This window comes from Myotis daubentonii, chromosome 1 (assembly GCF_963259705.1).
Source record: "Myotis daubentonii chromosome 1, mMyoDau2.1, whole genome shotgun sequence".
NCBI classification, from domain to species: Eukaryota; Metazoa; Chordata; class Mammalia; order Chiroptera; family Vespertilionidae; genus Myotis; species Myotis daubentonii.
In genome coordinates this window covers 230,982,708-231,009,016 of record NC_081840.1, presented here as the reverse complement: position 1 = coordinate 231,009,016, position 26,309 = coordinate 230,982,708, and the positions used below count along the sequence as shown (strand labels likewise).

Sequence of the window (26,309 nt, the reverse complement as noted above, 5' to 3'; positions counted from 1 at the left end):
GTGCTGGGTGAGCAAGAAAGACGCTGAGATTTGGGAGTGTTTGTTACTGGGGCTTCACATAACGCATCCTGTCCAGTACATTTAAATACCTGCATACAGCCCTAACCGGTTTGGCTCAGTGGACAGAGCGTAGGCCTGCGGACTGAAGGGTCCCAGGTTCCATTCCCGTCAAGGGCATGTACCTTGGTTACGGGCACATCCCCAGTGGGAGGTGTGCAGGAGGCAGCTGATGGATGTGTCTCTCTTATTGATGTTTCCAACTCTTTATCCCTCTCTCTTCCTCTCTGTAAAAAAATCAATAAAATATATTAAAAAAAATAAATACCTGCATACATCTGACAGTGTTCTGAGCGCCTTGCCTGGCGAAACAGCCCAGGATGAACAATAAATTCTCTCCCGTAGCTTACTCGATGCCCTGGCCTCTGCCCACCTCCCGCCTCACCTCTCTCTGGCCCAGAGACATCTGCTCTGTTTTAGTCTCAAATATGCCCATTGTCCTGGAACAAGGTGTTTCCACGCTCAGGAGGACGCTGTACCTGGACGCTCCGCCCTTTCTCCTCTTTGCTGGACTGGAAGTTGCCAGGACAGTGGCTTTCTCTCAGCTGTTTCCTGTGGTAGCCCTAGATCTTAATGGCTGCCTGGTTCCTAGTAGGTGCTCAATAAATATTTGTGGGACAAATGGAATGAATGAATCCTTGCCTAGCTCACTGCTGCCTCCCCTCTAGCCCCGGGGGAATCACAGCGTTCACTCCTCTACTGTTTGGTGATGGGGCTTTGCCTGGTGGGGATGACCTGGGGCTCAGGTGTGAGACTCCCCACTCCGCCACTTGCTAGCTGTGTCACCTTCAGCATCTCCCTTTAACCTCTGACCCTGAGATTCCGTACAAAGGAGAAAACATCGTAACGCGATCTTGTGTCTTCCCCACCACCAATTGCCTGATGATCACAGCCCCAGGTTTGTATACCCTCCTACCTACCCCCCACCCCAAACCAAACAAGCCTGGATGCGAACCCGCTGTGGGTAGGGACAAACTTCCCCGGGCCTTAGCTCCAACTGGCGCCCGAAAGCCCCCAGTGACAGCTCCTACCCAGCGGGCACCCAGAAGCGGCGCTCACCCACCCAAGGAACCCCAGCCCCTCCCCGGCGCGGGCCGCCGGGCCCAGTGCGCACGCTCCGGCCTCCCCGCACCTCCTCTCCCGGCCGCAGAGCCGCTCCCAGCGCCGGCCTAGGGCGGGGGCGGGGCGAGCGCCACGCCCTCCTCTCTGACTGACAGGAGGACCGCCCAATCGTCGGGGCGCCTCGGGGGCGGGGCGGGGCCGCGCGGGGAGCCGGGCGCCCGGCGGCCGCGGGAGCTGCAGCCCGGAGTGTGCGGCACGCGCGGGCCGGCCGCCCCGAGCACTGTCACCCGCGCTGCTGCCACGGGACCCGCGCCCCGCCGAGCCGCGCGCACAGCAGCCAGGCGTCACCATTTGCTTCCGACGATTTTTGGGTTTTTTTTGCACGCATCCTTTTTCTGTTCCGTTTTGTCCTTTTTAAGGCGGGGGCGGCGGCGGCGGCGGCGAAGGCTGGGACGGGGAGGGGCGGCCGGAGGATGCGGCGCGGGACTGCGCTCGCTACGCCCGCTGCTGCTGCCCGGCTCGGGCCCGAGCGCCCAGCAGGTGGGTACAGGTACCCCGGGGGGACGGGAGGCTCGCGCTGGCCAAAGGGGACCCGCGGACCCCGCGACCGATGGGTGGACCGGGCGGCAAGGGACGCGGTTACCGGTGCCGCCCCGCCCCATCGCCCACCTCTCCTCCTCCAGCCTTCGCGCCCCTCCTGAGTCCCCTGCCACGCTCGCTTCTCACCTCCGTGAGCCCCATCCTTCCGTCCCCATCCCCCACTCCTCTCCAAATGCCCCTGCATCCTCCCCGCCAGGGACTCTGCGTCGCCTCTCTCGCTAGGACCCCTCCCCATCCCGCGCCAGCCCCTCTCTCTCCCTCACGCCACCCTCACGTCCTCTCTCCATTCCGCCCCCGAACTGAGGAGGGGGAGGGGACCCACCCAGCGCCTCCAGGGAGTGGCTGGGGGGCGTGGCCGGCCCGTCCCCTCCGTCCTACCCGCAGAGTAGGTCAGGGTCCCCCAATCCCGGCCGAGGTGGCACAGAGGATGGAGCCCAGAGCCGCGACGCGGCGGCCGGGGGCCGGAGGGTGAGGCCGCTCTGCCTGCACTCCCGCCCCACGCACAGCACACGCTGCCGCGGCCCCTGCCACGCACACCCCCGCGCTGCTCCGCTCACGTGGGCGCCGGGGAGAAGGCTGGAAAGATGGGAAGAAAGGCGGGTACCCACCTTCCTGCCCGGCCGGCGCGCCCTGGGCGCACTGGGCCTCCGGAGATGGCGCACAGGGATTGGCTTCAGTGGGTCCGGGGACCTTGCCGGGCACCCTGGGTGCAGGCGGCGGCCTCTCGGGCCTGCGTTAGTGCGCCACGCCCTCGCCCTCGCCTCCAGCTCCCTCTCTCCACCTCTCCGTTACGCCACGCTCTTTGCTGCGGGCCCCGGAGGGCGCAGCCTGGTCATCTCTGATGGAGGCCGCTGGCCAGGCTGAGTCTCTTGCCTTAGGAGCACCCCCCTCGCGCCCCTCCCCACACATCCTAGTCTGCTCTCCTCCTGCCGGCTGCGTGGTCAGCCTGGGCTCCCCGCCAGCCTCTGCCAGGCTCCGTAAGCGCTGGAGATACTGTATCGAACCGCTGGGCCGCTTCCGCCACCCCGGCCATTCCGTGCGCGCTCTCAGGCACCCTGTCCTTGGCCTGTGCTCATGCTGTTCCCTCTCCCGAAGGCCCTTCCTTCAACTAGCCGGCTCCGTCTAGACCAGGGTCGGAAGCCCCTGCCCCCCCTGAGCTTCGCTGTGTGCCAGACTGCTGTCCCTTCTGCTGGGCTCTGCCTACCTGGCCAGATAGGAAGTGGGGGTGGGGGGGGGGTGAGGGGGGTGCTGCCAGGACAACCTCAGCCCCTCACACAGGGGGGTGAGGGCGTGGCTTGCCCCTAACTCAGTGTGACCGGCTGTGTGGGGGAGGCTGGGAGAGGAGCTGGCTTCTCCAGGAACTGGGCAAGTGTGTGGCGTTTTCATGAGCTCCATGGATGAGGAGGGGCAGATTTGGGGAAGGGGTGGGGTGGTCAGATGCCCCATCAGGATGCTTGCCCAGGTGGGCATTGTCCGTTCTCGGGAGACCTGCTGCTCTGAGGACACTGGCATCACTCAGTGGGGGCGGATGGATGATTGCAAAGTTTTGTTGTTGTTGAGACTCGCACACGTGGTCTGTAATGCTGCACATGGCTGCTCCGAGTCAGCGGTAACGCTCACCTTGAGTCTTTTCACATCCAGAGGCCCCTCAGAGGGGCAGAGTGCGGGCTCAACGAATGAGATCATTGCCATTTTCCTCCTTCACAACCATCCATGGCTCCCACTGCCCCAGGACCGCACAGGTTCCTCACATCCTGGCTTTCCAGGCCCAGTCCTGCCCCCTTGCCACACTGTCCGAGCCACACGTGCACCTCTGTGCCCCCCCGCTGTGTTCCCTAGACACATCCTCACACGTAGGTTTTCCCCGGAAATGTTCCCCTGCCTTGCTTGTCTGGAGAACTCCTATTCATACGAGAAGGCCCGACTCGCACGTTACTCCTTCGTGGTGTCTCTGGACTCTGCCAAACAGAGTGTGTGGTTCTCTCATCTGTGCTCTCTCAGGACTCGATTCCCCTACACGGTATACTATTTATGTCCCTTTTCTTTCAGCAGACCTTGCCCCCTGGAGGCTGGGGGCACAGTGAGGTCTGAGAGATGGCGGGCTTTGCTGGGGGCTTCATCTTCCGGGGAGACGGTCACTCGGGCACTCACACTGCCAGGGCCGAGAGACACACACAGAGGGGGAGACCGCGGGAGGGGCTGCCCTCGGTCTGCGGGGCTTCCTGGGGGAGAGGCCGGCTGGAGGCCCGCTCTCTGGGGTACGGGGTGGGTTGGGCCGGCCAGGGGAGAAGTGGCAGAAGAAACAGCTTGTGAGGAAAGGGTGAGCCAGCAGGGACGCTTGCTGGCTATTTGTTTACTCCTTGAGGTCTGGAACCTGCCTCCCTGTCGCCTCAGGTGTGTGTGTGTGTGTGTGTGGGGGGGGGGGGCGCAGATTGCCCGGCTTCCCATTCCCACTGGCCCCTCACTCAGCTCTGACTGGGCAGGCGCTTCCCTCCCGAGTCTCCTACCTAAAAGGGGGTGCCTCACCCCAGCTGGCTTGTTTCCGTGGATAGAGTGTCGACCTGCGGACTGAAGGGTCCCAGGTTTGATTCCGGTCAAGGGCACATGCCCGGGTTTCAGACTCGATCCCGAGTAGGGGGCGTGCAGGAGGCAGCCCATCAGTGATTCTCTCTCATCTCTCTCTCCCTCTCCCTCTCCCTCCCTCTCTTAAGCCAATAAAAACATTTTAAAAAAATAACATAAAATGGGGTGCTGCCCTGGGGATGACTGCAGTGCCGCCTGGATCTCAGTCTCTCCCCTGTGGTGGCTGGCTCAGCTGTGTCCCGTTCCTCATGGCTGTGTGATGCTGGGCAAGAGGATGACCTCTCTGAGCCTCCTTTTCCTGTACAGATGAGGAGGGTGGTCGGTGTGGGGACCAGAGGTGTGGTCTCTGGGCACAGGAGGCGCTTAATAAGTGGCCATGATGAGGGAGTGTGTGATAAACGATTTAAAAAGACTCCTTTAGCGTTGTCAGCGCAAACGTCCCAGTTCTAGGCCCTGGTCCTTGCCTAGCTAACACCAATGAGCGGAGTTTCCCAGGAGTGAAAGATGGAGGGCGGCGGCTGGCGCGAGGGCTCCTGTGGGCTGTGCAGAGAGTGCGGAAGGTGCTGCGTGGCCTGCGAGAACCGGAACCCAGAGTCCACTGAGGGGAGGCTGCCTGCCCGCCCGGAGCAGTTCCTCCGACGCCTCGTTCATCTGCACTTCTTTCCTGCTCCGTGTTTGGGGTATGGAGGTCCCCGGAACTCCCACCCAGCCCCTAGGAACACTTAGCGGAACCCATGCCCATGGCCGTGGCCAGCAGCGAGGGGAGCTGAGCGGTGAAGGACCAGGGCTGGGCCAGAGGAGCCTCGCCGAGGACCAGCTCAGACCCCGCTGGCTGTGTGACCTGGGGCGAGTCACTTCACCCCGCTGTGCCCAGTTCCTTTTCCTGTGATGGTCACTTAAGGGAAGTAGCTAGCGTTGCTTAAACTGCCCGTTTGCTGAGAATTGTTCCATTTAGGCTGCACAGCACGGCCTGGGGTGAGGCTTCTGTGAGCACCTGATGAGCTGGGGCTGGTGTGGCCGTGGAGGGGCATGGAAGTCACCAATCTTGGACCCTGCAGGGGAAGTTGGCCTCTGGTGGCCTCCCTCCAGGCGGTCTGAGCTCAGGGGAGGAGCCGCCTCAGTGCTGGTAAGAGAAGCGGGTCACCTCCGAGCAGTACCGGTAGCCACGGGTGTTGCTGTCATTCGAGGCTCAGAAAAGGAGGCCGCGGCAGCCAGCAGGGGGCCTGGGTGTTGTCCCTCTGGCTCTGAAGGCTTCAGACCACGTGTTCTTTGCTCCTGCCTTTGCCGGCCCGTGGACAGCTCTCCAGCCAGGACAGCGACTCGCCCTTGCCTTTGGTGTTCGTAGTATGTACTTGCAGCGCCGTAACGAGAGGTATTGTCCCCTCATGGGCCATGAAGTGAGATACATGCCGTTTTCCTTAATTATACCAGTTGCCCCTTGCCAAGCACTTAACCAAGTGCCAAGGTGCATGCCAGGGGTTGGCAAGCCCATCCGCCCGCCGCCTGTTTTTGTAAAAAAAAGTTTGATTGGCACCCAGCCCCGTCCATCCCTGTACCTGCTGTCTGTGGCTGCTTTTGCGTTGCGTGGGAAGCTCGGGCAGTGGAGGCAGACACCTGGGAAGCCAGGAGCATTTACTGTCCGGCTGCCGCCTGGTCTGTCTGTCTGTCCTGTATTTGAGTTCATTCAGTCCTGGTCACAAGCCCAGAGGAGAGGCCCTGTGCCTCCCATTTCACAGATGGGCACAGAGAGGCTCTGAAACTGGTCCACGGTCACAGAGCTGATAGGTGGGGAGCAGGGATTTGAATCCAAGGAGCCTTTATTATTTTTTCGGGGGGGGGGGAGGGATTTATATATGTTATTAGCTTCTAATGGAATCTTACCTGTTCGGAGAATGTGGACTGTGTGATACCTATTCCAAAAAATGTGGTGACAATTCCTTAATGGCCTGGGTAGTGACCCTTTCTTAAAATACCTCGTGTTAAGTGCATACCGATACGTCGTTATGGGCGACCTGTTTCCCACGTGTATGTGCCTAGGTCAGTGGCGTTACGTGCGCTCGCACTGCCGCACAGCCATCACCACCTCCACCTCCAGGCCTTCTCCGGCACCGGAACTGGCACTCAGGCTGGTGGCCGTGCCCGCAGCTGCCTTGAGGGAGTTTTGTGGGAAAAGCAGACGCCGGCGCCCATCCGCAGGGCAGCCCAGGGGCTTGGATGGCGCCGTGGGTTGGAGGGTTGCCCCTGCCATTGACCACCTTGGATCGTGGCCGAAGCGTCTGCACCTCGCATCCCTCCACAGCTCAGTGCCCTTTCTGTGAACTGGGGTTCACCCCGTGCCCGCCTGCCTGTGAGGGTGGACTAAGGGGTGGAGGTGATGGCTGGAGCAGCGCCCCCTTATTTGGCGTTAGGTCAGTCTGTCCTGTCCACGTGGCCCGTGGCGTCCCCTTACCTTTCTGCAGATGCGTTGTGTTAAATGTATGATTAATATCTAATTATGGGCGACACGTTCTCCGCCTTCCCGTGTCTCAGGACCCACCTGCTTCCTAAAACGCGGACCGGGCCCGGAGGACCCAGAGGGCGGCCCCCTCGGTGGGTGCAGGCGCCCCGGTCCTCTCCCCCGTGGCCCGGACTTGGCTGAAGGGCCATTTTTGGGAATGAAAGGAGGTTCTGTGAGCGGCCGTGCCAGGACTGCCAAGGCTGCCCATTGTGGCAGGAATGGCCTTGTCCGTGCCAGGTCAGGGGACGTGCTGGCCGGCCCGCTGCCCACGCCTTCGCCGTGGCTGCATTTTGAGCAGGAGCCCCGGGCTGGCCCCCGGCCCCTCGCTCAGGGCTGGAGGGGTGGCCACGCCACTGAGGGTGTCCTGCTGTCTGTGAGGACAGGCTGGCCACGGGGATGACGGCGTCGGGAGAGGCGCCAGTAGCTTTCCGCGTCTTTCCACCTGGACCTTCCGCCTTCCTCTCTCCCCACGTCACCGTCACCCGCTGCCTCTACAGGCTGCCCCCTGCTGTTTGCTGGACGCAGGGGGAGGGGGGGCAGGTTATGGAACAGGGCTACGGCCTGCCTCTGCTGTGGAAATCATTCTTTTTTAAAAAATGGGGGTGGAATTCGCACAACATAGGGTTCCCCATTTGAAAGTGGACCATCAGTAGCATTTAGTCCACTCGCTCTTTTGTGTAACCGCCGCCTCTGCTGAGTTCTTTTCATCACTTCACACGCGTTAAGCAGTCGCTCTGCACCCCGCCCCTCAGCCCCTGGCAAGCGACTGCCATCAGTTCTGCCATCAGCTCCCTGCTCGGGCCTTTCGTATGAATGCAGCCTCATGCGGGTGGGCCTCGGTGACGGGCTGCTTTCGCTCAGCGTAATGCCCTCAGGGTTCACCCACGCTGCAGCCTGTCAGCACGTCAGTCCTTTTCGTGGCTGCGTAGTCCTCCACCGTGTGGCTGCGCTGCATTTTCTTGTCTGTCGATGGCCGTTTGGCTTGTTTCCACCTTTTGGCTGGTTGGAGTGCATCGTGTTTGGAGCAAGACGTCAAGCGTTAAAACTCTCTTTCCGGGACCTCGGATGCCAGGTTGGTTCTGGGGCTCCCACCCTCTCCTCCCACGGCTCGCTCCCAGCCGGGGCGGCGGTTCCCAGCCTTGCCCTCCACATCTGCAGGATGGTTAGCTGGCTTCTCGTTTCCCACCAGTAGCGCCTCGAGGCAGGAGGATGGCACAGGGCCAGCTGAGTGGCCTAGAGAGGCAGCTGGCACGCGCTGGGAGCCTGGCTGCCCTTCCGAGGTTCCTGGAACATGCTGGACCCTCCTGCTTGCCGTCCGGCACGCCTCCCCCCGCCCCGGCCAGAGCTTCTTCATCCTCACGTCGCAGCTGAAATTCCCCTCCGCGGAGAGGTCTTCCCGCGGGCCCGGTGGAGCCCGCCTCCCCTCCACGGTGTTCTCCGTTTGGGCACTCTGCTTCCTTCTGAAATGGGTTTGCGTCCTTGTTTGTGGTCACTCCCCTGTCCCTGTGAGCTGGAATGAAAGCCCGGGGGCAGGAGCCGTGTACGGGCATGCAGTAGGTGCTCAATAAGTAACCCTTGCTGTTGCCTGGAGTCAGATGAGTCTTAACTCCCTGACTGCACCGTGCAATCCAGTCTGAAGGCAGATATTGTCGGAACAGGTTAAAATGCTCCAGCCGTGCGCCGCCTACAGGAGACAGACCTCTTTAGATCCAAAGATATAAATAGATTGAAAGCAAAAGGATGGAAAAAGTTACATCATCGAAGAGCAGCCACAAGAAAGTGGGAGTGACTAGGCTGATGTTATACGAGATAGAGTTAAAATAAAAAAGATAAAGAGAGACATTTTATAACGTTCTGTAAACCTGTATGCATCTAACAGCAGAGCCCCGAAATCCACGAAGGGACTGACCGAGAAATCGGTAATTCAACAATAGCAGTTGGGTACTTCAATACCCCACTTTCAATAACGGGTAGAACAACTGGGCACAAGGGCAACAAGGAAGTGGGAAGCTTGAACAGCACCTGCACCGAGCAGACCTAACCGACATCTACAGCCGTAGCAGGTTGGGTTCGCTGGATAGTGTGGGACTGCAGGGTCTTGGGTTTGATTCTGGTCAAGGCCATGTTCCTTGGTTGCAGGGTCGATCCCTGGCCCCTGTCATGGCGTGTACGGGAGGCAACCAATCGATGTTTCTCTCTCTCGGTCTCTCCCCCTCCCTTTCACTCTCTCTAAAAAATCATCGGGTGAGGATTAACAACAACAAACAACATCAGAAAGACTGACGCGGAGGGACAGGGAGGAGGGCTGGGCCTGTCCCTGGTCTCTCCCTATTTGTCTCAGGCTTGTGTCACCCCCCACTTCATCCCCCCCCCCCCCCCAGTTCTGGAGTCATTTTCATTACAGAAGCCAGGACACATATGAGCTCTGTGTCCCCTGCCCCTGGCCCCGTGCACACAGCGGGCACCCAGGCAGGTGTCTGTGGAGGAGGGAGTGCCTGAGTTCATCAAGCCCCGTGGAGTGGCGGGTGTAGAAAGGACGTGGAAACCACAAGAGAAGTCGCTCTTTGCTTGAACGTCACCGGTCATGCAGCTGAGTCTGGGTGGCGTGATGATGTGACACCTTCCCGCAGAGCTGGGACAGAAACGATGGCCGCGGCCCTCTCTGGGGCTTCTTAAGGGGCCCTGGCACGTCGAGAAAGGGCCGGCGCATCAGAGCAAAGGCTTTGCTGTTCAGCGGGCACTTGAGCAAGTCCCGTCCCTGCTCTCAGCTGAACGTCTGTCCCTGTGAGAGAGGAACACAGTGCCCGTGTCTACAGGACCTCGTGTGTGTAAAGACCTGGTGCCTTTGGCTGCCTGGAGAGTGGCAGCGCCCACCCAGGATGCAGGACGCCTGGGCTGAGCTGCCCAGCAAATGCAGTGGTTCGGCCTTTCCTCGCGCGAGGCTGTGCTTCGGTCACTCCTGGGGCTCGGTCCTCGGGCCTAGCGTGGTACCTGGCACCTGGAACCCATGTGGCAGAGCAGATAATGTGGACACTGGAGCCGGACCCCCTGGGTCCACCCTGCCACCCCTGCTTGCTAGCTGGTCACTTTGGTCCAGGTCCTGCCCCGCTTCCTGCTGGGACACTGAAATGGGGTATTAGTAACACCCCTGCCACAGGCCTGGGGAATGATCGGTAATTTGGAACAATTCCTGGCACAGGGGCAGCTGCGCGAGCAGGCCTGCTGTTATTGCTGGGGCGTGCTTGTTGGACTGTATTGGAGTCTGTCTGACGGGGGCGGGTGCTGCCACGGGGCTTTATATTTTACTAGAAGCCCGTTGCACGAAGATTTGCGCAATAGGCCTTCCTTCCCCTGGCTGCTGGCACTGGTTTTCCTCTGGCACCCGGCACCCAGGCCTTTGGTCCGGCCACAGCGGAGAAGCCAAGCCTCTTCAGCCTTCAGCCTTCGCTCCTCGCCTGTGTATGCAAATTAACCGTCATCTTTGTTGGAGTGACACTAATTTGCATGTTTCTCTTTTATTAGTGTAGACGATTATTTTTTAGTTATGTTATTCTATTTCTTATTATGGTGCTTTATTTTTCTTGCAGCACAGGTATTGGTTCCCATTGCTCTCCCCACCTCAGAGCTTCTCTCCTGCTCAGCACCTGGTGAGACTTTGCAGTGAGAGGCTAAATAAAAACGGAAACCTCACATGCACCTCCTGTTCCAAAGGAAGTTTCCTCATGTTCTCATGAGGGTGATAAGAACACCTCTCCTTCCTCTATTTGGTGAGAGTTCCACTATGTGGGTTCTGAATGAGTGGCAGTTTTTATCAGACATTGTTTGTGTTTGTGAGCATATTTGGGGGGAAACTGAAGTCAGTGGTTTCTGATGATATTGGGGGCTTTTCATGAAACTCCTGTTTGATGGAGGTGCTGGGGCTAGCTCAGTGGCATTTAATTTGCGGTCAGTATCAGCTGTTCGTGGAGGGCAATGGTCTGGCGTGCGGGAGGAGCCTGGCTGTGCGTTCCTGAAAGTGCCCTTGGGCCCGGCGGGCCTGGTGCAGTGGTTGAGCATGGACCTATGAACCAGGAGGTCACGGTTCAATTCCCAGTCAGGGCACAGGCCCGGGTTGTGGGCTCAATCCCCAATGTGGGGCGTGCAAGAAGCAGCCGATTCATGATTCTCTCTCATCATTGATGTTTCTATCTCTCTCTCCCTCGCCCTTCCTCTCTGAAATCACTAAAAATATATTTAAAAAATAAAATAAATGCTCGTGGGTGCCTTCTAAGAGCATGCCAGGCATGGTGCTGGGTCCTGAGGATAGAAAACAAAACTGACGCAATTCTTTGGGCAGCTGGGGCGTGGCCTTCGAGTCAAACAGACCCGGGTTTGAGCCTGACTCTGCCACTTACAAGCTGCAAACACTGGGAAGTGACTTCACCTCTTGAGCCTCAGTTTTCTTATCTGTCAAATGGGATAATACCGTAAGCTATTTTACAAGAAGGTTTGGAGGGTGGATTGAGGTGGGTATGCCGAGCACATGGCCTGGCATGGACTAGGTTCTTATAAATAGCAGTTCTCAGCTTAGCTGGTGCTTTTAGGGCCTCAGGGCTGGAGTGACAGCCTGAGGGACCCTTGCAGTCTGACTCGGGGCCACCCCTGGGCCACTCGCTCTATGCCTGGCAGCGGGGCAGGGCCACCCGTGGCAGAGGCGCTGTGTCTGAGAACAAGAGGCCTGGTTTCCTGTGGGTGTGTGACTTGGCAGCATTGTTTCACTGATGGTCCCACCAGGCTTTCTGGAAGGCCACGGGAAGGTCTGTGGATGGGAAGGCTCCCCCAGGCAGCCCCGCCAGCACCTCCCCCCACCCCAGGCTCAGCCCTCCCATCCTATTCCATCCAGTCTGACCCTCAGCTGTGCAGTTTAGGGAGTGCCCCCCCCCCCCCCCCCGAGTCCCGCAGCTCCTTCAGGCTCCTCTCTAGGCTTCTCAGCCACCACAAGAAGGCAGGAGGAGGCGCCGGAGGCCGGGGTGTCACACAGTTTTCTAACAGTCAGAGTTAGTGCCTCCTGGAGCCTCAGGGGGAGAGCCGCCTCTTTCCACCCACACTGGGGCTTTGGGGGGACAGGGGAGATGGTGGGTTCATAGGAGGCTAAGGTTTGGGGGTGCGCCCTTCGTTCCTTCTTGTGGACCGCAGGACAAGATTTAATTCCATAAAAAAAAGCAAAACATGTTTGGAAAGCATCAGGTCTTTTCTTTTGTTACCCCCTGAACATATATGCCAATTTAACAAATTACTGGGGTCACCCAGTACCAGCTTTGTAACCAGGCCCTCTTTTTATTTACCGATCTTTTGTGAGAGGGGGGACACATCCATTTGTTGTTCCACTTGAGTCTCATATGTGCCCTGACGGGGCTGGAACCCACGACCTTGGCCTATTGGGTCCATGACTCCTTGGGCGGCTTCCTCACTCCTTGCTTCCTTCGCAGGAGTGTCTCCATCCTGGGGGTGGGGCGGGCCGGAAGCAGGTGCTGGGCGTGGCCAGGGGCGGGGCGAGGCTGGGGACAGGAAGCAGGTGCTGGGCGTGGCCAGGGGGCGGGGCGAGGCTGGAAGCAGGTGCTGGGCATGGCCAGGGGCGGGGCGAGGCTGGGGACAGGAAGCAGGTGCTGGGCGTGGCCAGGGGGCGGGGTGAAGCTGGGGACAGGAAGCAGGTGCTGGGCGAGGCCAGGGGGGCGGGGCGAGGCTGGGGACAGGAAGCAGGTGCTGGGCGAGGCCAGGGGGTGGGGCGAGGCTGGGGACAGGAAGCAGGTGCTGGGCGAGGCCAGGGGGTGGGGCGAGGCTGGGGACAGGAAGCAGGTGCTGGGCGAGGCCAGGGGGTGGGGCGAGGCTGGGGACAGGAAGCAGGTGCTGGGGTGGGGGGGTGAGGCTGGGGACAGGAAGCAGGTGCTGGGCGAGGCCAGGGGGTGGGGCGAGGCTGGGGACAGGAAGCAGGTGCTGGGTGTGGCCAGGGGGCGGGGCGAGGCTGGGGACAGGAAGCAGGTGCTGGGCTAGGCCAGGGGGTGGGGCGAGGCTGGGGACAGGAAGCAGGTGCTGGGGGGGGGGTGAGGCTGGGGACAGGAAGCAGGTGCTGGGTGTGGCCAGGGGGCGGGGCGAGGCTGGGGACAGGAAGCAGGTGCTGGGCGTGGCCAGGGGGCGGGGCGAGGCTGGGGACAGGAAGCAGGTGCTGGGTGTGGCCAGGGGGCGGGGCGAGGCTGGGGACAGGAAGCAGGTGCTGGGCGTGGCCAGGGGGCGGGGCGAGGCTGGGGACAGGAAGCAGGTGCTGGGCGTGGCCAGGGGGCGGGGCGAGGCTGGGGACAGGAAGCAGGTGCTGGGCGTGGCCAGGGGGCGGGGCGAGGCTGGGGACAGGAAGCAGGTGCTGGGCGAGGCCAGGGGGGCGGGGTGAGGCTGGGTACAGGAAGCAGGTGCTGGGCGTGACCAGGGGGGCGGGGTGAGGCTGGGTACAGGAAGCAGGTGCTGGGCGAGGCCAGGTGGTGGGGCGAGGCTGGGGACAGGAAGCAGGTGCTGGGCGAGGCCAGGGGGTGGGGCGAGGCTGGGGACAGGAAGCAGGTGCTGGGCGAGGCCAGGGGGTGGGGCGAGGCTGGGGACAGGAAGCAGGTGCTGGGGGGGGGGGCGAGGCTGGGGACAGGAAGCAGGTGCTGGGGTGGGGGGGTGAGGCTGGGGACAGGAAGCAGGTGCTGGGCGTGACCAGGGGGCGGGGCGAGGCTGGGGACAGGAAGCAGGTGCTGGGCGTGACCAGGGGGGCGGGGCGAGGCTGGGGACAGGAAGCAGGTGCTGGGCGTGACCAGGGGGCGGGGCGAGGCTGGGGACAGGAAGCAGGTGCTGGGCGAGGCCAGGGGGGCGGGGTGAGGCTGGGGACAGGAAGCAGGTGCTGGGCGTGGCCAGGGGGGCGTGAGGCTGGGTACAGGAAGCAGGTGCTGGGCATGGCCAGGGAGGCGGGGCGAGGCTGGGGACAGGAAGCAGGTGCTGGGCGTGACCAGGGGCGGGGCGGAAGCAGGTGCTGGGCGTTGGGGGGGGGGGGAGGCTGGGGACAGGAAGCGGAAAAGGAGGAGTCAGGCTCCCCTTTAAAGGTCAGTGGTGGGCAGTGAGGCCCAGCTGCACCTGAAGCGGAAGGGCGGGGTCGGGTTGAGGCTCGGGTTGACCTCCTCTCTGCACAGACTTGACCTTGGGGTAGAAGGGGCTTCACAGGGGAGGGCGGGGTGCGGGGCAGAGGGATGGCCGTGCAGTGAGGCGAGGCCGACGGAGCCCCGAGCTTCCCGGCCCTGCGAAGGCGGTGATGTGGTTCGCGGCATTGGAGGGGAGGAACGCAGGCATTCTGCTGTGGCTGTTCTCGGGTGACATGACCGGATGCAGGGCGCACAGGCAGTGAGGGATGGAGCCAGGACCCCACCCTGGGTCTGCCCAACATGAAGTCCAGGCTTTTTGGGGAGGCCCGGCCTTCAGGGACAGGAGACCTGGCAATCCTGGAGGGCTTCCTGGAGCAGGGGGCGGCGTGGCTTATAAACCTTCACTCGGCTAAGTGTGCAGCCAGGGCCAGAGCGTGCAGGACGGGGAGTGAGAAGGCTGGGCTCACCTCCTGCCTCCCTGTGCGTTTGGACTAGACACACCCTCTCTGGGCCCCGTGTCCCATCTGTACAGCGGGGAGCTGGGGCCAGATGGCCTTGCTTGATGTCTCTTCCATGTCTGGAGCTCACTCCTTCTCACATCGATGTTTGCTAAACATTTCTCCTGTGGGAAGCCTGACGTCTGATAACCAACACCTCTCCCTCCCCAAGTCCCTTGTGTGGTTTCGGGATGCAGGGGGTGTCCAGGCAGGGGTCACAGGTCATGACAAGGGCTGTCCCTGGCCTGCCACTTGGAAAGACTTCAGCTCTTTCTGGCCACCAGGCTGTCAACGCTGCCAGGACATTCGCTTACTGGGGGACATGGTGAAGCAAGCCCAGGGCCTGACAGATCTGGGTTCACACCCCCTGTCTTCTGCATGCTCAGTGGAGCCGTGGGCCAGCCTCAGAGCCTCCGTTTCCCCACCTGCAAGCAGGGTGGTGTCACCTCCCAGCCCGTGATCTCCTTGGCCCCGCTGCCCGGTTCTGAGTGGGCGGGTAGGAGTGATGGGAACTGGGTAAATGTGTGGAGAGATTGAAAATAGATTAAAATGTACAATCACTCGAGCTTTAGGAATTCTTCCCTGTCCCATGTTCATATCCCTGTGGCTCACTCGAGGCCTCTTCATCCCCCGCCAGATGAGGGTAGAGTGGCGGGTAGAGAGTGCTGTCTGTGCCGCCAGGGGGCCTCCTCCAGGTAGCCCTCCGTGTGGATCCTGAGCAGCTGGTCTGAAGTGCACAGGTGTCTGACCTTGTCCTCCCAGGCATAAACCTCACCATGGCTCCCTGCTGCCCGTCAGGTCAAGTTCAAGCCCTTTAGGATTTATCGTGCTTCCTCTCCCACTGGACCTCCAGGCTCGCCAGGCAGCACTGGGCTAGCTCATGGCTGCATCCTCAGTGCCCAGGAGGGTATCTGGCACTGAATTGGTCCTCAGGACGTGGTCATTCTCCTCACCATGGTGCGCACCGAGCAGGGCACCTCATCCTCTAAGAGGAGTTTCGGGTACAGACGTGCGGATAATCAGTATTACTGTCTTACACGGATGAGGAAACTGAGGTTTGGAGAGGACACGGGGTCTTGATGGGATTCGACACGATCACTGAATGAACACATGCTCGCTCTCATAACCTGAGAGGATGGCAGGAGGCCGCTGTGACCTTCGCTGGGAACAGAAGTCTGAGCCCTGAGTCTGGAGCCTTTTCCAGGTGCAGACAGCCGAGGGCTGGCAGCAGCCACAGGTGTGGGCAGGTGGTCCGGCAGCGTCCATCTGCCTGGGCGGAGCAGGTGGGAATATGCCGGCGCCGCCACCTGGGGGTCCTCCACGGGTCAGGCCACCAGGGTTCCATCACCTCTACGGCGTGTCGGCGGGACTGACAGGGAGGTGCTAGCGGGACTCTTCACTTACTGCAGCGGTTCTCAACCTGTGGGTCGCGACCCCTTTGGGGGTCAAAAGACCCTTTCACAGGGGTCGCCTAAGACCATCGGAAAACACATATAATTACATATTGTTTTTGTGATTAATCACTATGCTTTCATTATGTTCAATTTGTAACAATGAAAATACATCCTGCATATCAAATATTTACATTATGTTTCATAACAGTAGCAACATTACATTTATGAAGTAGCAACGAAAATAATTTTATGGTTGCGGTCACCACAACATGAGGAACTGCATTAAAGGGTCGCGGCATTAGGAAGGTTGAGAACCACTGACTTAGCGCCTCCCAATTTCTGGACGTTATTTCCCCACCGTGAACATAAAACTATGCAAAGCTAATGAAAGTATAGCAAAAAGGAAAAAGGGACAGTATTCAATGGTCTTCCCACCGCCCTTTGAACTGCTGTTCTAGTCCCTTCCATTCCCGCCCTGAGACAGAGCCGTGGAGAGACCTGTGCCGCCAGAACATTTTACTTTCTATGTGGAATGAGGGGGCCTGTTTCAGAACTCACCCGCTTGTGCCCTGGCTCCATCATTCCTGAGCTGTGTGACCTCGGGCCAGTTCCTCGACCTCTCTGAGCCCACATGGCCTCAGCAGTCCCTCAGAGAACGCCACTTGCCCCCCCCCCCCCCCCCCCCCCCGTCAGGGTGCTGCTCTCTGACCAGGGTTGGCCTGGCGGGTGAGGAGAGTGAGGGACCCATGGTGGGGGGAGGGGAGGAACAGCTGGGGCAGGGCCTTCTCCAGGCAAGGAGTTCTGTTTTCACCCCGAGGGCAGTGGGAGCCAAGGACGGTCTGCAAATGTAGTTTACTGTTTTCTGATCCTCAGAAAGGTAGTGGGAGTCTCAGGATGAAGGGACCTGGGTCAGGGTGGCTATGGACGAGGGGCAGGTGGGGCTGCATGGGGTGGGGCAGAGGGGGAGGAAGTGGCCAGTGGGGGACACATGGTGGTGGTGGTGGTGACAGAAGAAGCTGGTCTCAGCAAGCGTTGAGCAGGAGCTGGGTTCCTGGTCTAGCTGGGAGTGCCCAGGGACCAGATCGGTGATGAGGGTGTGGGCCAGGTGTGGGGGGCTTCCCGCTCCCAGAAGCCCTTTTTGGAGAGACTTCGGGGAGGTCAGGAGCACCCGTCACTGCTCCAAGGGACCTGCAGGTGGGGAAACTGAGGCCCACAGCGGCTGTGTGACCCCCCCATCCAGAGGGACTAGGCTGAGAGGTGCGAGCCCAGATCCCCCGCTCTTCTGCATCATGGCCTGCCGGCTCCCAAGGACGGGGGGCCCCACTGTCAGGTGTGTGGCTTGTGCCGTTTAGACACGAAGCCAGAGGTCAGGGCTGGCATCAGCTGGGGACTCTGCCCCTCACGGCCGTGCCCAGAGTCCCTTGCAGCTGGCCGCCCTGTGACCGTTCAAAAGCCGTTCCTTCTCCCCCGACGCTTCTTTTCTTCACTGTCTCCATGCTCGTTTCTTCTGGGAAAGTGTGTGGTTCAGGGTCCCACCGACAGGGACGCGGCCGCATCCCGCACACAGCTGCTCTTTAATCGGTGCTCGAGTCCCGCTCAGGTCCCGGCGAGGAAAAGAGTCCTTGTGCCGCAAGGCGACCTTCTGGCGACAGCCGGTGATACTGGAATATGAACTGTGCCAGCGACCACATTCCCCGGTTCTGGTCATTGCGTGGTGATTTCTTTCACGACAGCCTTGGTCTTAAGGGATGAAAGTCACGGCGTTTCGGGGGAGATGCCATGATTTCTGCAGTGGCTGTCGGATGCTTCATAGGAATAGACCTGTGGGTGGGAGTACAGCTCCACAGCAGGGGAAGGAGGGGAAGGAGAGGTGGACAACTGTGAGCCTGGATAAAGGCGTGGGGAGGCCATTGTCCCGCCCTTCGAACTTTTCTGGGGCTTTAAAACTTTGCACAATGACAGGTTTGTAAAGGTGCTGCAGGTGGGGTGGTGGCTTAGGGTGGCCACCCAGGTGCCCTGTGGTCTCCGGCCCTTCCACGTCTCGGTCGCCTCAAGGCGGGGAGAACTGCTCACCCCACTCCGCTCTGGGCAGCCTCTCGGGGGCAGTTTGGAAACAGCAGAGGCGTTGGGTAAAAGTCGTTCCTCCCTCTGTAGAGAGGTCATTAGTTTTAGACTCTTTGCTACGGACCAACTTGCCTCCCAGTGTTTATTTCTCTCCTTCCCTCACATTTTCCTTGACGTTCTATTGCCGAAGTAGTATTCGTATTAGTTGTTATTATTCAAACAGAGGAGAGAAAAAGAAATAATAGCCCCTCTTCTCCAGCCCCTGGAGGGTCACCAGTGGTAGGTGGAGCCTCCTAACTGTTTCCTGTGCTCATGGAAACACATAAAAACAAGGAGGTAGCTAGTAGGGCTTGGTGTCTTACCCTTTGTCAACCGGTTAGCCTCCTCGTTCTCCTTGAAGACACAGCTTGGGGGGTCACTTCCTCCAGGAAGCCCTCCGAGCTCTACACATTGACCTCACTCCATTGCAGTCATCTGATTACGAGCCGTCTCCCCCGCCAGATCTTGGGTAATGTGAGGGCAGCAGCTGTTTCCGGTCACCGTCCACACTGGAGCTGCGAGCCCAGGAGATGCACAGGCAGTGTTTGTGGCGCGAACAGACGGGCAGGGGAGGCGTCCTGGGTGAGGAGGCCACATGAGCGGAGCCCGGCAGGTAAGAGAACTTCCTTTTTTTTTTTTTTTTAAAAAAAAAGATTTTTATTGATTTCAGAGAGGAAGGGAGAGGGAGAGATAGATAGAAACATCATTGATGAGAGAGAATCATTGATCGGCTGCCTCCTGCACACCCCCAACTGGGGATCGGGCCTGCAACCCAGGCATGTGCCCTTGACTGGAATCGAGCCCGGGACCTTTCAGTCTGAAGGCGGACACTCTATCCACTGAGCCACACCAGCTAAGGCAAGAGAGAACTTCTTGTTCTTACACTCCTAGCCTCTGGGAGGAGAGTCCTCAGTGTGCCTGGGGTCAGAAGGCCACTTTGGGGAGCATGGCCACCCCACCCCAGGGCCCCGTACCCTGGCCGACTATCCTGGCACTAATGCTCCATGTGGGCTGGGCAGATAGGGTGGCCATGAGCTACCCGAGGGCTGGGTCAGGGCTGTGTCCCTCTTCTCCCCAGGGTCTTGGGGTTCACTGGGGGAAGCACAGGCCAGGGCTGGAGCTGCTCAGGGTTTAAAGGTGGGCGTGGCCTGGGCCTTTATCTGCCTAGGATCCTGACTCCTTCCTCCTAATGGTCAAATAAGGCTACACAATGCTGGTTCCGTCTGGCAGCGTGGAGGCCGGGGTGGGGGGGAGTGGAGGTAAGGAAAGGTAAGTGGAGGCCAGAGTAGGTGAGGAGAGGTCAGGGGAGGCAGGGGAGGTGAAGGGAGGCCGGGGGGGGGGGGAGGTGAAGGGAGGCCGGAGGGGGGGGGTGAAGGGAGGCCAGGGAAAGTGAAGGGAGGCCAGGGAGGTCAGGGAAGGTGAAGGGAGGTTGCGGGGGGAGGGGAAGAGGTGAAGGGAGGCGGGGGGTGGGGTGGTGGTGAAGGGAGGCCAGGGGAGGTGAATGCAGGCGGGGGGCAGTGGGGGGTGTGTGTGTGTGTGAAGGGAGGCCAGGGGAGGTGAATGGGGGGCAGGGGAAGTGAAGGAAGACCGGACAAGTTCAGGGAAGGTGAGTGGGGCTGGCGGAGCTGGGGAAGCGCAGTCCAGACGACAGGGGAGAGGCTGGGCACAGAGGCGGGTGTTTGGGACGGAGGGGTCGGCTTTGTTTTCACGGGGATGACGGGGTATGAAAAGCTGACGGTGAGGAGCCCTCGGAGGAAGGTGACACTCTGGCAGCCAGGACAAGGGCGGGGGTTCCGGGGAAGGGAAGGAATGAGGAGGGGTCCAGGGCAGGGAGATTTGGGGATGTGGGCTGGAGACCGATCCCGTCTGGTTCTCAGTTGTCCTTCTGTGGCCGTAATGAAGAAGCACCCTGCGCTGCCCACTCCTGAATGTGGCGGCTCACTCCCAGCTGCTTTGGGCTCAGTTATAAATGGGGTCACCTTCCGGGTTTGCCAGGGGCTGGTCGTGCTGGTGTAGAGGGCGGGAAGTGCCTGCTTGTTGGCACTCAGCCCTACCCGGCCACGCGGGGACCCTGACAGTCCCGCCAGTGCGTTTCCCGCTGCACGTGGTGACCTCACCTTCCCGGGGATGTCTCTCTCCAGCCTCCTCCCTCTCCACTTTCTTGGCCCAAACCCACCCTCCGTGTCTCCACCGATCTCCTCTCCTCATCACACCTTCTCTTTCTAAGAATTCCCTTTGTTCACACAGCCTCCTGCCCACCGGAAGGTGAATAGCTCCATCAGGGCTGTGATGCCAGACATGGGGGTCACACTGAGGCCCGCTTTTCACACACGGCAGCTGTGACGAGCCTCCCCCCCCCCCCCCCGCCGCCTCCAGGCGTGGCTGTGCCATGTTTGCCAGTCCAGCCCCCGGCCACTCCGTCTGTGTGGCTATCTCCTCGTCCGATCACTCCCTGGGGGTAGACTCTCGAAGTGAAGCTATTGAGCAAAAGTGACCCCCAGTTACAAACGGCACAGAAGTTGCCAACTGGCATTCCAGAAAGGCTGTGCCAGCTTGTACCCACCAAGAGCAAACGAGAATAGCAGTTCCCGAGCCTGCCAACAGCGGATGTTGAAAATCTTTGCCGATGGGGTGAGGATCCTCGTCCCGGTCCGCGTTCCCTTGGTTACCAGGGAGGCTGAGCGTCTTGTCTGTGCATGGCCACGTGCGGTTCCTTTTTTGGGGAATTGCTTCTTCGCTCCTTATACTACTGCTTCTGCTGGCGTGTTGCTTACGGCAGTCTTATCTGTGACAGGTTACAGTGATCTTCTCCCACCTGGTGGGGTGACGTTTTTGCTCTGTGATGTTTTCCTCTGCGGAGGTTTGCCGGGGGTGCCTTGTGTGGCTGCTCAGACTGCCTGCCTCCTTTAATGTTTGTTCTTGGAGATGTTCTTGTTTGGTGGTTTCTCTGTTTATTTCATGTGGCAACCCACCTGAGAGGTGTTCTGCTGTGAGGATCCAGGTGGGCATCCTGTTTCGTTGGTTTCTGACAGCTGCTGCACACAGTGGGTCAGCTGCTGCCCCCCCCCCCCCCGCCCCCAGGTGTGAACTTCCTGTGTCCGTTCTCGGTGTTTGGATTTTCTCTTCCGTCTCATTGATCTGTTGAGCAGCCCGATTTTTATCCCTAAGGAGAGAGACATAAACTTCCAGCTTGAAGTTGTCAAACCAGATTTTCTTTCCTAAATGAAGAAGATGGATTTCCGGTCTGAGCATGGCAGCTACTGTCTGGAGGATCCCACAAGACCCTGTGGGATGACCCTCCACCCTAGCCCTCTGGAATGTCCTCATCCCTTTTTCCTGCTCAATCAAATCCCACACATGGCTGCAAACCCAAACCTTTATTTAACCTACAGACAGCTGCAGGCCACCTCCTCCAGCCACGCCCTGTGCCAGGGCAGCCACAATCCTGGTGCCCGTCTTCATCACTGTGATGCCTTCTCTGAGATTCCCACCTGGAAGCGGGGAGGGCAGCACCCCCGCTGCCATCCCTGCGCTGGGAGGTTCCTGGCCTCAGTGCCTCAGGTCTGCACTGTGGTCACTGGCGGGAAGCAGGGACATGCCTGGGGAAGCTGGGACATGTGGACACACCGCGTGCTGGGTGTTACTGTCCGCAGTCCTGACAGCATCCCTGGGAGGTGGCCCATTCTTACCGTCCTCGCACACCAGGTCGGGGGACGGAGACAGAGAGTCACCTGGCCAGGGTCCCACATGGGGAAGGAGCAGAGCAGCCGGCAGCTATCCTGGACAGACCACATGCCAGGGTGGACATCCAGGGGCCGTGGGGCTGGGGTGTCACCCCGTCTGGCCCAGAACCGCCCTCCCGCCCAGCCTGTGGCCTCCAGGGAAGACGTAGAGCAACCTTCCAGCTGCTGCTGTCAGAAGCTTCCTGGGTGAAGACTGGGGAGCGCCAGTCATTTGCATCGGGCCCTGGGTTTGCATCGGACGCTGGGTTTGCATTGGACGCTGGGTTTGCATCGTACCCTGGGCTTGTGTCGGACGCTGGTCATTTGCATCGGCCCTGGGTTTGCATCGGGCCTGGGTTTGCATCGGGCCCTGGGTTGCATCTCAGCAGCAGAGCCTTGGATGACCCGCCTGCTGGGGCTGAACCGAAAGCAGCAGCAGATGGCACTGGGCTCATCTTTGCCAATCAGGAGAAGGGGAATGCACAGCCATCTGTGTGCTGTGTTGGCATCGGACTCTAACTTCTTTATCAGAGTAATGAACTTTGTTAGTTACCGTAATTTTTTTTAAAAAAAATATTTTTATTGATGTCAGAGAGGAAGGGAGAGGGAGAGAGAGAAACATCAATGATGAGACAGAATCACTGATTGGCTGCCTCCTGCAGGCCTCACACTGGGGACTGAGCCCGCAACGCAGGCATGTGCCCTGACCGGGAATTGAACTGTGACCTCCTGATTCATAGGTCAACGCTCAACCACTGAGCCTCACCGGCCGGGCTCATTACTGTATTTTATTAAATCTGAGGAGGATGCCATCAGTCGCGAGACCCGTTGTACTGCTAGAGAGAGGGAGGTCACACTGCCGGATACATGGTGACAGGGTTAGGCTGGAAACGCACACCGTGGATTCAGAAATGTTAAAAGTGAAGAGATGTGTGCCTTCACTCAGGATGGTGATGGAGGATGCTCACTTGCCTCCTTGTTGGCGGCCATGTCCAAGCGCTGGCTCCGTGCTGGGCACGGGGGTGGGAGATGGTCACTGTCCCCTCGCCCCAGAGCACGCAGGCCGGGCGGGTCTTCGGTCGCGCCGACAGAACGGGTGGTTGATGGACGGGCTCCTTCGGTCACCAGATGCTCTCTAGCACCTGCTGTGGCCAGGCGCCGCCGTTCCAGGCCCCAGGGACCCCGCAGTGAACAGAACTACTCTGGGAGCCGACTTTCCGTGGCCGCCCGACGGCCCAGCGGCAGCTCCCAGACGCTGCTGTGCACAAACATTTACGCGTGGACGTTCCGCCTGCCCACTCAGGTCTGGGCGGGACCCAGGCATCTGCATTCTCACCAGCACCCGGGAGGTCCGGGCAGGAGGACGTCAGACCGAGAGTGCGAGACGGCGCTTCAGTCCATGAGTTCCCAGCCCGCAGCATCCAGACGCGGACAGATGTGGCCCTTTTGCTCCCGTTTAGAGCACCGTCTGTTGGTTAGCCGTTTCCTTCCAGGTTGATGCATTACCTCCTCTCCTTCCTCTCCCTGTCTCTTTCTCTACCTCGTTCCTCCCTCCTCCCTCGTCTCTCCCTCAGTGGTGTGCAGTGTATCAGGCCCAGTGCTGGGCACACAGTGGTTACCACACCGGTCATCACACCCTCGGCGAGCGTTCAGTGCTGTCTGTCCTGCGCCAGCACCGGGTTACTGCTCCCGCCGGTCTCACAGCAGCACCGTGCGTAGGTGCGCTATGTGCACATCCCTCTTACAGAGCTGGCCAGAGGGAACCGGGGCTCCCACGTGGAGGCGCAGCGACTGCCTTGCTAAAGTGGAGGGACTTAACCCTGGGATGTAGACACATCGCACCTGCCCTCTTCGTGGGGGGGGGGGGCTGATTTAGAGACCCCCACCTCCAAAGGTGCTTTGAAAAGAGGTTGCTTCCTACCAGCAGCAGCGCAGGGCAGTTTCCTGGGGCCCAGAGGGAGTCTGTCGGGTTTCAGAGAGGAAGCCAGACAGACAGACGGACAGACGGCGATGCCGGGCCGGGCGGCCGGCTCTGCGGGCTGCATCAAGCTGGGGAGGGAGGCGCTGAGGCTGCAGATGCGGCTCCGGAGCCGGGAGGAGCAGCGTTTCTATTCCTGGACCAGAAAGCACGGTCAGCAGGCGGGCTGTGTCCCTGCTGCGTCAGGGCCTGGGCGGGCCCTGGGGGCCGGGGTGGGCGAGGCGCCGACTCTGCCTCTGAAGCTCAGGGCACAGCAGTAAAGGTTCGGGCAGGTAGATCGCTGGCGGGCGGTGCCACCTCCCTGGTCTCCATCCTGGGCAGGCCACTCCGTGCCTTTGGGTCACAGCCTCCGTTTCTAACGCGGGGCGGGGCGGGGCGGGGAGTACAGCACCTGCTTCAAAGAATTACATGATCCCCGAGCTAACGACACCCGCGGCCCGGAGCCGGCTGCACAGAAGGTGCTCATGCCCCAGGTGCGTACAGTGTCCTGGCTGTAGGGGAGCAGGGCGGCACACACCTGTCTCTCCCAGAGCTCAGCCGCTCCATGAACTTGGTGGCATGGTTCTCGTTAATCTTTACCGGCGGATTAGAGCGAGCGGAAGGCGGGGAGACGATGGGGGTGGGGGGGTGAGAGAGAGAGAGAGAGAGAGAGAGAGAGAGAGAGAGAGAGAGAAACATCATATGAGAGAGACACATCGATTGGCTGCCTCCTGTATGCACCCCAACCGGAAGCTGGGGGTGGAGCCTGTAACCAAGGTACGTGCCCTTGACTGGGAGTCAAACCCAGGACCCTTTGGTGTGTAGGCCGATGCTCTAACCCCTGAGCCACATCGGCCAGGGCTGTGGCATGTTTCTTGAAAAAATGAAAGTGATGCTGGCCTCGGAGGATGTGGAGTGTGGGCAGGTGGAGACTCAGAGGAGGGGGCTGTGCTTCTGGCAAGAGGGGGATGCAAGCGGCGGAGGCGCCACCCCGAGGGCATCACTGAGGCTCTGAGGGGCTTGGGAGCCCGGATGAGAAGTGTGAGGCCTGGTCGTCGCCAGCCACTGAGGGCCTCTCTGTGCTGGCGGGGAGGCGGAGGGTCAGAGTTCACAGCCGGTGGGAGAAAAAGACCTGAAGAGAGGATGGGAACTTGATGTAACGTGGACTTTGTGAGCAGATGTACATATTGGATTTTCACGAGGTAATCGATTTGCCCTGTTTTAAGCATCTTTGGAAGGGAGATGAAACGGACCATTCTTCTGTCTCTATCTGCTGTGACTCAGCATCCGGTCTGGCCGCAGAGCCTGGGTGGCCTTGGACCGCCCACTCATTTCACCGAAACCCTGTGAAGGGGGAGAGCCATTCTTCAGACCTGGGAGGGCCCAGTGCGGCGCCACAGAGAGCTGCCCGCCCGCTGCCCGCCGCCCGCCGCCGCCGGTCTGTCCCTCTGGGGAGAAAGGCAGCGAGGACACGGCCTGTAGGGTCGGGAGTGGAAACCAATTTTGCCTTCTTTTTCGAAACCTTCGATGTGTTTCTTTGACCTGCATATTTTCACTTCTCATGAAGAACACGCCTTATAAAGGGAGGACCGGACAGAGCCATCTACTCAGAGGTCCCTCGCCCACTGGCGGTGGGTGTGGCACACATAGGCCGGGGCCTGCCAAGGGCGGATGCCACGTGCTCTCCGAGCTGGGGTGGAGGTGGGGGGGGGGCGTCCCAGGAAGCCAGGCGGAGGGGGGCGTGGGCCCTGGGACCTCGCAGAGCCTTCTGCTCACGTGGTCGCAGGCGCTTTGTGGAGTCCAGCACGAGGCCTGAGCCCCGCATTTGCTCCGGAAGAAACACGTGCGTAGTGGCAGCTCTCTCCTGCCCGGGAGACCTGGGGGCTGAGCCAGGTCGGGCTGTGAGTAAATCGCTGGGCCGAGCATCTCACCAGGAGGTGCCTTCACTCTGCGCTTGGTCTGTAACGGACGGACGGACGCACTGCGGCCATCGGGCCACTGCACTCCAGCTGGGATTCAACGTGGGATATGCCCGCCTTCCGTCGGCTCTGGGCAAGCCCCGCCCGCAGCAGTCCCAGGGGTCTGGCCCACCGTGGGGGTCATTCCTGGTGTCCTTCCCTCACTCGCTCTTCTCCCAGCACCTGCTCAGCACCAGGAACCTGGGGGGAGGGAGGTCCAGGGGCACAGAGTCAGCAAGTCTTGTCCTGGCCCTAACGATAGAATGTTCTGGAAGCTCAGGTGGGAAGATTCCTATTTTGTGTCCCCAGTGCCGAGAACGGCGTCCGGCAGAGTAGAGGCTCGTCAAGGATGTGCTGAATGAATGAGCGATCAAGTGGGATGAATGGGTGTTTGGGCAGAACAAGTCGGTGGGCGATGCCAGCCCAGCATGGCCAGGGCAGCCCATCCGAGGTGCCGTGGGTTCGCGGGGGCGATTGTGGAAGTTTCAGGGGGAGGGGGTTTGGGAGTCAGGGAGCAGAGTGCCCGGTCCCTCTGGGCAGAGGGAGGTCCAGAGGCAGACCCAGGCCCGTGGGACGTGGGAGGTGGGGCTGAGGGGAAGGGAGTGGGTGTTTGGAGAGCTGGCACTGGGAGTCAGGAAGTGGAGGCAGATGGCCAGGCTGCAGGGGGCAGGGGCAGGGGAACTGGGAGGGCTCCAGAGGGAATTGGGCCGTAGCACTGCCCGTGGGGATGGCAGCAG

The 26,309-nt window shown here is 60.3% G+C and overlaps 1 protein-coding gene across 4 annotated transcripts in view; it reads left to right on the top strand.

Moving 5' to 3' along the window:
- The first annotated feature begins 1,330 nt into the window (after positions 1-1,330).
- Positions 1,331-26,309, top strand: part of JAKMIP1 (janus kinase and microtubule interacting protein 1) — a 70,354-nt gene continuing 45,375 nt past the window's right edge. Inside the window, exons 1-2 of one of the 4 annotated variants that reach the window (XM_059675987.1) lie at positions 1,331-1,659; positions 18,398-18,548. The gene's annotated coding sequence lies outside the window, so the exon portion shown is untranslated. The remainder of the gene's footprint in view (positions 1,660-18,397; positions 18,549-26,309) is intronic. The other 3 variants (XM_059676005.1, XM_059676015.1, XM_059675996.1) reach the window with 3 other exon arrangements.